We start from the raw sequence: 12661 nt of genomic DNA on the forward strand, positions 1-12661 counted from the left end.
TTAACTAAGAAGTAGTTGTTATTGCAGTTAAGACTGCTCAGTGTTCCAGCTGCCTCATATCTTAGTGAAGCCTTTTGAGTTTCATTGTCCCGAATAACTTCCAAAGCTAATATTATTTCTACCCAGTTAAGCTAATTCTTCTGATTTGTGCCCTAAATTTGGGACAAAGCAAATACATCTTTTTATAAAAAACCATAATAACAGAATACAGCTGATCCAGTTGCATAATACCATGCTGGAGTCAAATATGTAATATGATGAAGAAATATTTAGTTTCCTTCACTTCATCCACACTATCCTTCATCACCCTTTCTGCAAGAAATGGTGTAAGCTCTTAACATGTTTGAAATGAAAGATATGATGTGCTCCCTTTTCCGTTGTTTCCATGAGTACTATGTGTTTAACTAGAAGAAGACTGAATTCCAGTATTGGCTGTAGCGCCTTCTCAAAATTTCTACAATGTGTTGATCCAGATCCATAGTTGTAAACCTGAAAGGTAGGCCTAGTATGGAAAATTTTTGACTACAGCAACAATCCGTTTTATCATGTCCCTCCAGTATTTTACTTCTGTTGCAAGCTGAGATGTTAGGTTTTTATGCTTTCTCCCCATGATTTATCCTCTAGCTTTTAAGTTAACACACATTTCCTACATTCAGCAGAATTTTCATGGGCAGTTAATCAGGACCGAGCATTTTTTCTGTCATTAAATCTCTCATTAGGTTTTGCAAACTGCGATGCACCATTAAACAATAAACAAGGAACAAAATTTACACCATGCTTGCCATGAGAGCATGCTAAAAATAGTCTATTGTTTCTTGCCATTCCTCATGGTTCTAAAAAACCTTTATTTCACTACCTTGGATAATTAGTATATTGCCTGCATGAGTTACTGAAATCACAATCCATATTCTGTGATGCAGGACCTTCTTAGTGTAATGACCGTGAAGAATTCATTTGTTATACAGTTCACAACATTGTAAAAAAAAAAGAACCATCCTAATCATTCACTCTATATGCGCCATCTGGGCCAAGTGAAATGATTGTTTCTATGTTGTTGTTGTTGTTGTTGTTGTTGTTGTTGTTGTGGTCGTCTTCAGTCCTGAGACTGGTTTGATGCGGCTCTCCACGCTACTCTATCCTGTGCAAGCTTCTTCATCTCCCAGTACCTACTGCAACCTACATCCATCTGAATCTGCTTAGTGTATTCATCTCTTGGTCTCCCTCTACGATTTTTACCCTCCACGCTGCCCTCCAATACTAAATTTGTGATCCCTTGATGCCTCACAACATGTCCTACCAACCGATCCCTTCTTCTAGTCAAGTTGTGCCACAAACTCCTCTTCTCCCCAATCCTATTCAGTACCTCCTCATTCGTTATGTGATCTACCCATCTAATCTTCAGCAGTAGAGAGGATATAAAATGTAGACTGGCAATGGCAGGGAAAGCGTTTCTGAAGAAGAGAAATTTGTTAATATCGGGTATAGATTTAAGTGTCAGAAAGTCGTTTCTGAAAGTATATGTATGGAGTATAGCCATGTATGGAAGTGAAACATGGATGATAAATAGTTTGGACAAGAAGAGAATAGAAGCTGTTATTACTGTTTCTAATATCAGAATGATTGTTTCTAAGCCGTTATTACTGTTTCTTATATCAGAAACTTCTGACTCGAATAAGTCACATGGTGCACTATTTTCAATGCTGTTCACAACTATTACACTCCACATTATTGCGTTCTGATCTGTTTAGATTTGAGCTCAAGCTGTAACTAGCTGGCTGTGTTTCATTTTTAAATAGTACATTGATTTCTGTACTCTTCCTCGCAGTTTCCTCTTTCTTTATTGCCGTATCTTTCGTGAGTTTCCAGTACCGAGAATCACTTACTCTTCTCTGACTGTCACCCATTTTAATCAATACTAAAATAGAAGTCATGAACTAAACACAAAACAACTACACTCATTACAGTTTCAAATTGAACTGAACTCTCACTTAACCTGTTGGCTGTTAGAATGATTAGCAGTATTCCTATGACTGTGTCAGTGGCATCTCCTATGCTGAAGCTTAATTGTGAGCAATAACATTTGTCTTCCTAACATATAGACCTACCACATGAGAATGAACAGTATTGGAGAAAGTGGATAATTGTGCCACTGTCAAAACGTAACATTATTACTAAAATAAAAACTGTCCTTATCCCATTGCCTCACAAGACCACCCATGAAATTTGAGCTGATTGTTGCCAATGTTAGCCATATCCGTTTAATTCTGACTTAAATTCACATACTCTTTTCAAGAGTTGTGAATAAAGTGCTTTAAACAAACAGTAACAGCTTATAAGCCACTCTCTAAAATCTGCCGGCCTTTAACATCTGCTGGCCCAGGTAGCTGCCTAATCTGCTTAGGCCTAAATTTGCCTGTGCTTTAAAATGCCTTACACAAACAGTATTAATTTTCAGTGTCTTCTGTTTCAACTTTAGTATCCCTCACTCAGCATGTCACAAATCAGTCTCTTCTCTTCTATGACACTTTACTCCTTCAACTGTCCGCATTTCCTTCTTCCTCTGATTTTACATTGATATATTTTCTCTGGGCAGAGCATGCACACGTACAACCTTCTCACACGCATGTGAAATTTACTTATTTCAGTTAGCATAAAAGTTTTAATTAAGAAATATGTAAGCCAAGAAGTAAAGAAATTGCATCCGAACCTCTTTATTTGTTCCAAGCGTACTCATTCTGTCTTCAACATTTTTCTGTAGCCTTACATTCTCATCTGAATTTCACTTAAAAACAAGGCAACACTCCAAACTAATACTTTCAGGAAAGATATCCTAACACTTAAATGTGTGTTAGATGTCAACAAATGTCTCTTTTTTTCCAGAAATCCCGTTCCTGCTTTTGCCGCTCTGCATTTTGTATCCTCTCTACTTCCGCCATTGTCACTTACTTTCACGCAAATAGCAAAATTGCCTACTGTTATTACTGTCTCATTGCGTAATATAATTGCCTCAGCATAGCTTGATTTAATTATCCTACGTTCCATTACCCTTGTAAATAATTGATACCCATCTAACAATCTCTTTTCAAAACAGTATCTGATCTTCATAGTCCTTTTCTGTATCTGATAGAATTACAGTGTCTTCAGCAAACCTAAAAATTTTTATATCTTCTGCCTGAACTTAAAAGAATCAAATTTCATCTTGGTTTCCTTTACTGCTCACTTAATGCATAGATCCAATAACACCAAGGATTGGCTACAGCCCTGTCACACTTCCTTCTCATCTACTGATTTCTTATCATGCTCTTTGACTCTTATAACTGTAATGTGTTTTGAGTACAAGTTGTAAAATAACTTCCACTCCATATTTTACACATGCTACGTTTAAAATTTTAAGAGTGGATTCAAATTTATGTTACGAAAACCTCGTAAAGTAAGTCATTGGGTCAGCACTGAATCACAGAGTTCTACATTTCCCCAGAAGCCAAGCTGATCTTACCTCTAGTAATTGAAATCGGACACAACCGAAAGGTGCAGGCCGACTAGCCGAGGCTGTCGACAGTGAGTTGCCAAAACTGCAGAAAGTCAACAGCTGTGAATAACAATGAAGATGATAACAACAGCTATGGACAGCAATGATAGAATGACAAGTCAGGAGAGGAAGACATATCGTGAGCCTAGACGTAGCAAGACCAAGAACTGAACGATGTGCAGTCAGAACACGACTCACTTCTGAGCCCCTGTGCTGCCAGCATTACAGGCATCCTTGTGAGCACCAGTAGGGTGGTGCACTGGGCATGGCCCTTGCACAGCACTTTGGCAGCAACAGTAGTGCTCACTGGTTGTAGGGATGCCACCTAGCAGCTGTCGTCTGTCTCTGTGCCTCCGGCGGTCTGTGCAAATTGTCGGCCGGGGTATCACATTACTGGAGATTGGCTTCTGTAAATTTTTCTCTTATTGTTTAAATAATTCTTGTTCATATTTCTTAGCTATGATAGAAGGTGCATTAAATACATAATGCAACACATTTTTTTTTAGGAAAGCAGGTTGATTTTATTCACGATTCCAATACAATATATTATTCCCCACCAGTTTTGGCTACAAAACCCAGTTTTTCAATTTAATCTCCATTCAATGTGACTACCTTACACTGTCTTACTGGAAGGCCTATGTGCCGGCATGGTACCACTATATTGGTCTGTGTAGGAGGAGCCAATGTCTTGCTGTATCAATAACCTCCACATCATCCATATACTGATTTCCATGGAATGCATCCTTCATTGGGCCAAACAGATGAAAGTCAGAATTTGTGAGACCTGGGCTCTTAGGTTGGATGAGGAAGAACAGTCAAATGAAGTTTTGTGAGCTCCTCTTTGGTGCAGACCGGTGTGAATCGTTGCGTTGTCACGAAGGAGCAGAAGTTCATTTGCATTTTTTTTCTTCAATTTCCTGAGGGTAGCAAAATACACTTCAGGGTAGATCATTGCACAAACGGAGGACATCAAACTGAATAACCCCTTCAGAGCACCAGGAGACATTTGGCACGACTTTACCAGCTGGGGGTGCGGCTTTGAACTTCTTGTTTGGCAGAGAGGTGGTGCGGCGCCACACCGTGGATTGCTGTTTTGTTTCTAATTTGAATTCTGTTTCATCGCCAGTCATGATGTTCGACAAAAATTTGGTTGCAATCGGCCTTGTAACATAAGAACAGCTCTGCACGGATGGTCCTCCATTGGTCTTTATGGTCTTTTCTTGAGCAACGAGGAACCTATGGAGCACACATCTCAGCTGATGAGCGACTGTATCAGCGCTACAAAAGAGACGTCCATTTGTCCAGTGAGGAATTTGATTGTAATCCATCGACCACCGTGAATGAGACTGACTGTCCGCACGTTTCGACGTTGCACAAGTCGCAACTGTGTGCGGCCATTCAGCAACTGGGAGGTGGGACATAGTGCCACCACCCATTGGAACTTCATGAAGCTGTAGAGGCTGAAGTGGGAGTGTTCGACAATGTCCTATAACGAATTCTGCAGTTTTTAAGCGAAAGTGACTGAGAAAAAAAATGTGTTGCATTGCTCAGTGAATGCCCCTCGTATTCAGCTGATGATTGTGCAATATTAACTCCTATTAGCACCTGCCTTGTTTCAAATTGGAATCGTCACTTTCTTCTTGAAGGCTGGGGCTGTTTACCTCTCCTATATCTTGCATAATAGATGGAGGTTGTTTTGCTATGGCTGGCTCACCAAATGGTCTCTCATTCTGATGGAATGTCCCTGCTCCAGCTGCCTTGTTTCAGCTTAGGTCTTTCATTGCTGTGCCAGATTCTCTGTGCTACATAATCTTCATCTTGTTAGTCTTGTTCAGACTTTCACCTTTCAGCCTTCCTTCTCTTTATTGCTTAGTATGTCATGACATCAGAGTTCTTACTATTCACATAGGTGCTTCTCTTTTCTATAAAGGTCTCTCTTAATTTTCCCGTAGCTGGCATCGAGACTGAAATAAAATTATTGGACACTTTTATAGATCACAGTTCTGTGTGTGACAAGCTTAATCCTTATCCACACTGGGAGTTTTTATAGTAATGCTGGTCATGGAGTGGATTTTCAGTAGCTGGAGGCTTCGTGTCATTTCACTCTACCTTTAGGAGTAGAGAATGAGGAGTATCTATAATCTCCTGACAAACAAGGTTTACATTTACAACAGTTTATACTGGGATAAAACTTCATATCTTCACCTACAGTCAACACTCGGTAATAATTTTTTTTGTCCAGATTGGAGCACTAGAAGAATGGCTAGTTGTATGTCTTATTCCTCTTAGTCCAGTCAATGAAAGAAAATTAAAGGAAAAATCATGTACATGCCAGTCTTTGTACAGTGGTAGAAGCGAATATCAGCAACAACATTCCTCACTGGCAAGGTGTGAACATGAGAGAAGGGGAGGGGGGGACGTTTAAAGGTCACTTTCTTATCTTGAATAATAACCCCTTGGCTGCTCTTGAAAACACACATGGACAGAATCTACATAAATTTCAGCACACTGTTCTACACAGTTAAAAGGATAAATTGATTCTTAGTCATGTGTTGTGAGTGCATAGCATTCTTCTAGGAAAGGCAGCTTCCCCCACCACAAGCATTGTTTACTTTTCATTTTGCAGACAGATGATACCTCCCCAGCATTTCCTGTCTGGTTCTCTTATGTGAATAGACAAAACAACTTCACTAACATCTTGATTATATAGTGGAGCTATTTTCAGTTTATTAATTGAGTACTTGTTTGCAGTTGTTGAGTGAGCTCTTATGTAAAATATGTTCCTATAAACAGTAGCTGAGAAGAGATAAGTTAAAAGTCTGATGTTGTCAGTGACCTTTGTATTGTTTGTGTGAAAGGGATTGGATTGGTAAATTTGGCACATTGCTGTTGTCTATTGTTGACAGTGTACTGTAAAGTTGTATAGCTGTGTACTGGGTGGAGCCAATTACCACATGTCCACAGCATGTACACTCACGTTCAGAAAAAACTGAACACCTTGAAAGACTAGAGATAAGACACTCATATTCACAGGACATGTACATTTGTACATTCTGCAGAAAAGATTAGCATTTGAATCATGTCAGCCCACGTGTTCAAGGTCAACATCTATGGGGTGGAATCCAGAATTTTTGAGACCAGTGCTGCCATCTGGGGCCGGAGTGGCCGTGCAGTTCTAGGCGCTGCAGTCTGGAACCGAGCGACCGCTACGGTCGCAGGTTCGAATCCTGCCTCGGGCATGGATGTGTGTGATGTCCTTAGGTTAGTTAGGTTTAATTAGTTCTAAGTTCTAGGCGACTGATGACCTCAGAAGTTAAGTCGCATAGTGCTCAGAGCCATTTGAGCTGCCATCTGGAAAATAGGAGTAGTAGATCTTTGCACCGCTCGGTGGCGGGAGCTGCATATCTGATCAGTCAGTGTGCGGAGTGGCATTCAGCTGGGAGGACATGTTGCCTGTCCACAGTGATTTCCGTAATACTCTGTGTTTGGTGTGTGGCGATTTTACGATGGATCTGTGAACAGAACAGCGTGTGTGTATCACATTCTGTGCAAATCTCGGGAAAAGTGCTGCAGAGACCCTTGTAATGATTCAACAAGTGTTTGGAGGACAGAGCATGAGCAGTACATGTGTAAGTGGCATGCTCAGTTCAGGGCCAGCTGTACAGATGTCAAAGATGATGCTCACTGGAAAGCCTGTTAGCTGCACAACGCCAGACATTGTTGTCAAACTTCAACAATTGGTTTGTGCGTATCGATGTCGAACCATTCGAGACCGTGCGGATGAAGTTGGTATTGATTATGGAACATGTCAACGAATGTTGACATGAATTGGGCATGCATCGTGTTGCTGCAAAATTTGTGCCAAAGATCTTGACTGCCGATCAGAAGGCACAGCGTGTTAGTGTGCGCGGGCCTTTGTCAGACCACATCTGATGATCCAACCTTCTTGTCACGGGTTATCACCGATGATGAGAGCTGTATTTACAGTTATGACCCAGAGACAAAGCAACATTCGTCTCAGTGGAAGAGCCCGGGCTCTCCAACACCCAAAAAAAACAAGATGAAGAGCAAAGTGAAGAGAATGATCATCGTTTTCTTTGATGCCAAGGGAATTGTGCACCCAACCAAACAGTGAATTCTGCGTACTACTGTGATGTTTTGCAACAGCTCCGTGAAAAATTGCAGCGACGTCGGCCCGAACTTTGACGTGAGGGGAACTGGCTGCTGCATCCCAATGCACCCTGTCACACGTCCTTGCTCACTAGGACGTTTTTGGCAAAAAACAACATGGCGGTTGTACCCCACCCACCGTACTCATCAGATTTGGCACCTTGCAACGTCGCACTATTCACAAAACTGAAACTGAAGTTGAAAGGCCGTCGATTCGACACTCTAGAGAGGGTTTAAGATGCATCACTGGTAGTGATGAACACCCTCAAGGAACAGGATTTCCAGAAAACATCTGACCAGTGGCAGAAGCGCTGGGACTGGTGTGTATTTGTGGATGGGAACTACTTCGAGGGTCATGGTGACCATTAGCCCAAAGGTAAGGTTTTTGACAGATGGCAGCACCAGTCCCGAAAATTTTGGATAGCACCTCATATATCGCGGTGCACCACCACCTACCTGTAAAATGTGCCTGCAGCTCTCGTTGTCGCTATAACCGAAGGTAATAGATCTGTATGGCTTGAGCAGACGAGCAGGCTGCTTTGCAGACATATGTGCAAACCATATCCCCAAATTAGTGAGTTTGAAAGAGAATGTTTTATTGGCATGAGAAAATATGATGCATTGACCTGAGAAATTTCTGCTCATTTGTGAAGAAGAGTTTCAGTAGTGCAACAGGTTGTGCAGAATGGTTCATGGAAGGCCGTAGAACATGATGAGATGGGTCACGTCGTAACACCCAGACCACCTCCTGAGAAGATTGACACCGCATCCAAATGGCATTGCAGAACAGATCTGTGTCCTCCTCGGCTCTGGCGCAACAGTGGAGCAAAAAAAATGGTTCAAATGGCTCTGAGCACTATGGGACTTAACATCTATGGTCATCAGTCCCCTAGAACTTAGAACTACGTGAACCTAACTAACCTAAGGACATCACACAACACCCAGCCATCACGAGGCAGAGAAAATACCTGACCCCGCCGGGAATCGAACCCGGGAACCCGGGCGTGGGAAGCGAGAACGCTACCGCACGACCACGAGATGCGGACGACAGTGGAACAGAGTAACACATTGCACACTACTATGGGAGACAGTTTGTCCCCATTTATTGTGGCATCGGTTACGTGCACATCGTCCACTTCTCTCCCTGCCTTTGACAAATGTGCAGAAACATGGTAGATGGCAATGGTGTATAGAACATTACTGGGGACAGGAATGGCATCAGGTGGAGTTTTTGGATGAATCAAGATTCTGCTGGTTTGAAATGATGGATGCATTTTGCTTTGCCACAGACAGGGAGAGGGGCATCACAGTGATCTAACTCAAGGACTTATGAAATGGGGTGCTATTGGGTACAACCAAAATCATAGTTGGTGCGTGCCCAGGGCACTGAGACCAGTGTGACCTACGTGAATGACATCCTGTGACCTGTAGCCGTGCCCTTTCTGCACGACACTCCAGACGTCATTTTTCAGCAAGACAATGCACGATCACATGTTGTTGCACAAATACATGATTTCTTGGTGTCATAGGATGTCAGCCGTTCGCCCTGGCTTACCAGATCACCAGACTAGTCACCAATTGAAAATGTGTGGGATATGGTGAAATGACGGGTGCTGCTGTGTGATCCAGTGCCAACTATCACAAGTGAATTTCAGAACCAGGTGAATGCAGCATGGATGGCTATACCACAGGACACCATTCGTGCCTTATGCAAGTCGCTGCCATCATGCACTGAAACAAGTTATCATGGCCCATGATAAACCTTGTGCCTATTAGGCAACAGGACACTTGCTGATCATTTCTGCAGAACATACTAATATACACGTCCTATGAATATGAACATCCTATCTCTAGTCGTTCGGGTGTTCCGTTTCTTCTGAACATGAGTGTATATTTTCCAAGGTGGGCATGAATATGTTGGATGGAATGAGACTGATCATTTTCAGATAAGAACAGTAATCTGATGTTGTTTGATTTACAGTGAAATATCTGAAGTTCTGTAACAACTAGGTAACATACTACTATTACAGAGGGAGCCAAATTAAGCCTCAGTCTGTTGAGACATCAGGAGACCGGAGTTTAGGGTGATGCAGTTGATACCCCTCATGGTGTGAAAAGTATACCAGAGAGTGATATTGGAGACAATGGAAGTGACATTGTTGAATACATTTTGCCAGCATGTTACAGTTGGGACAGGCTCTTCAGTGGCATTGACAGCTGACATCTCCAGCTGTGGAGCTTTCCTTTCATAATTAGCTCACTTAACACATGCAAATAAATACTCTTTTAATAGGCTGAAAGTAGCTCCCCTACATAAACATAAGCTCGTCAAAGTTATTTTGTCTACTCACATTAGAGAACTGAACAGGAAATGCTGAGGAGGTAGAGTCTGCCTGCAAAATGAAAAGCAAGTAGCACTTGTCTTCCACTTGTTACGCTCTCTCCAAACAAGTGTTTGCCAATTACTGCTGTTCTCCACTGTGTGTGTCTCATGTCCAATAATACTTGCGCCCAATTTAAATTCCATTCCATACACACACAGTCGAGTGTAGACCACACAAGTGTCCTGCAAGCAACATTTTTGGAAGAAACATTAGTTTACAGGTAACGTCACATCTCCCATTTGCTTTATCTACAAATGAGTCTATAGATGAGCAAGTGAGATCATTCTAAATAGTATGCTCACATATTTTTAAGCCCAAGGATTTACGGTGCTTAAATGACTCCATTTGTGTTTCATTAATTCAGTAGTCAAAGTTTGCCCCACTTTGGAATTTGCATAACACCATTCCTTTCTGCGTAGAGCTAGTATCAGTTTTTGCATCGCCAGGCTGATTTTTGTCCACACCTGATTCAATATTATAGCTATTGGATTGTGCTAAATTGTAGGTAGTAGCAGCATCTGCAAAAAGGCCAGACTGCTGCTAATACTATCAATTTAGCATATAATACATGACAGGCACAGAAATGATTTATCACACTTCTGTGAGACACACTCAAAACTGATTCAATGTAAAACAGAATCTCGAAACACGTATGAGAAGCTGATACTAAATTTTTGCCTCTAGCAGAAGATGGAGCTATAACATCAGCAGATGGAAGACAGAAGAAGCAGAATTCAAAGGTGATTTAGAGAGATCCCCATGAAATTCATTTCCAGGAGTTCCAGGAATAATTGGGTATGCAATAAACGGGAACTCAGAACATGTTATTGAACACTGAACTCAGCTGACTTTAGTTTAGCACTAGTGACAAATGAGGAACATTCATCATATGCTTTATCAAGATAAATCAACTTTGATATATCTTTCTTATAATAATATAATAATTCACTTCAGTTGTCTTCTGCACAACCAACACATTTCTTAATTACTGTTTCAAATCACACCTTCATCTCTATTTTACTCAGAAATGTCATTCCATTGTAAAATGAAGAAAGTTAAGGATGAAGTTCCCTTTTGATATTCCGTAGTCAACAATTACTGTTTTGTGACCCATTTTTTTATTTTTTAATGGAAAACATTTGTATTGTCCAATGAATTTATAACTGTAAAAATGTAACTAAAACCAAATAAATGTAAAACACTGAAATTTCTACTTTTATTCTGTACTTGAGATTGAAACCTGAACAAAAGCTGTATTTAATTGTTGTAATTGGATTTGTAGTACCTCTGATCAGTTTACTGCAGGCCCTACAGCAGTGTTGCCATATCAGCATCTGAGATCTAAGTTAATTTTTTATCTCATCCTACATGGAAAATGAGCTTAGCTGACCATCAGAAACATCGCTTCAAAGTACACACTCATCATTTTGCAAAAATAACTAGAAAAGTTTTGGATAAAATAATTTTGGGTATTGGGCCACATTATTGAAATAACTAAACTGCCGATGTTTCAAACAACTTGCTGCGGTCCTTACCCTGAAGACGATTGCAGCAAGTCCGTTGAAACATTGGCAATTTAGTTGCTTTGTTAGTTTTCAGTGGTGCAGCCCAATATCCAAAATTATTTTACCCAAGATGACACTGACTGTGGAAGCCTATGAGCTTTTACCCATGTAATTGTGGTAGATTTAAACTGTCAAATTATGTCTCCATGCAAGAATCAGCAAAAACAAACCCATAGCAGCTCAGATTTATCATACTCACATTTTGCGATAAAGTGAGAAACTGTCCATGTCAACGACGCACTGCCTTCTACCGTAGTAACATTTAAAATGAAAGGAGAATACACAAACATACATTAATTGCAGTGAGAAAACAACAATACAAGAAATAAGGATTTTGTCCATGATTATATACCTCTTGTTCATTAGGTCACAGCTTGTTTAAAATTCTTCCCAATAGACAAACAACAATTTATGAATTATCAAGGGAAGTGCGCAATGCATTCAGCATTTAAATGATATTTTTTTTTAGGGGATACCTCCGTCACTAGTTACCAAATATTTCCATTAGTTTCGATGTACATTTTTGGCCTGAATTCTTACTAAGAGTCAGTAATGAAGAGTAAATAAACAGAATTGAGAGATAATAAAGCGAAACTCTGAAATTTGTCTAGAACATAATATTTTCCATATAAGCATAATAAACTTCTGAATTAAAATGGGAGAATTTGTAGTACCAATGAAGAAAGATGAAAGGACAAGGGTGCTACAGTATATGATTTGTTACACTTATCAAAACCTCACTTGGAAGACATAGAAAGGAAAGATCTTCCTCAATGGAGAAGCTAATGTCATATTGTACAACCAGTAAGCAGAGTTGAGAAATGATATATATGTAAAAATTATGGTTACCTTCCAGGCCCTTTAGACTAGTGCATACCTGGAGAAACAGCTCTTTGAAAGCTTTCACAAGCTAGTGGGAATAACAAGTTAGCAGTACCACCAGTGCACATATCTATTGGAAAATATCTTCAACTTCATAAAGTAAATTGGAGAAAGAAAACTTCATAGCCTGC

The 12661-nt window shown here is 40.5% G+C and overlaps 1 protein-coding gene across 5 annotated transcripts in view; it reads left to right on the plus strand.

The window, feature by feature from the left end:
- Positions 1-11239, plus strand: part of LOC126210289 (speckle-type POZ protein-like) — a 58271-nt gene extending 47032 nt beyond the window's left edge. For 2 of the 5 annotated variants that reach the window (XM_049939484.1, XM_049939482.1), the window contains exon 4: positions 10771-11232. The gene's annotated coding sequence lies outside the window, so the exon portion shown is untranslated. Of the gene's footprint in view, positions 1-10767 lie in introns of all 5 variants that reach the window. The other 3 variants (XR_007540643.1, XR_007540642.1, XM_049939483.1) reach the window with 3 other exon arrangements.
- The last annotated feature ends 1422 nt before the right edge of the window (positions 11240-12661 follow it).

Source organism: Schistocerca nitens, chromosome 10 (genome assembly GCF_023898315.1).
Source record: "Schistocerca nitens isolate TAMUIC-IGC-003100 chromosome 10, iqSchNite1.1, whole genome shotgun sequence".
Lineage (NCBI taxonomy): Eukaryota > Metazoa > Arthropoda > Insecta > Orthoptera > Acrididae > Schistocerca > Schistocerca nitens.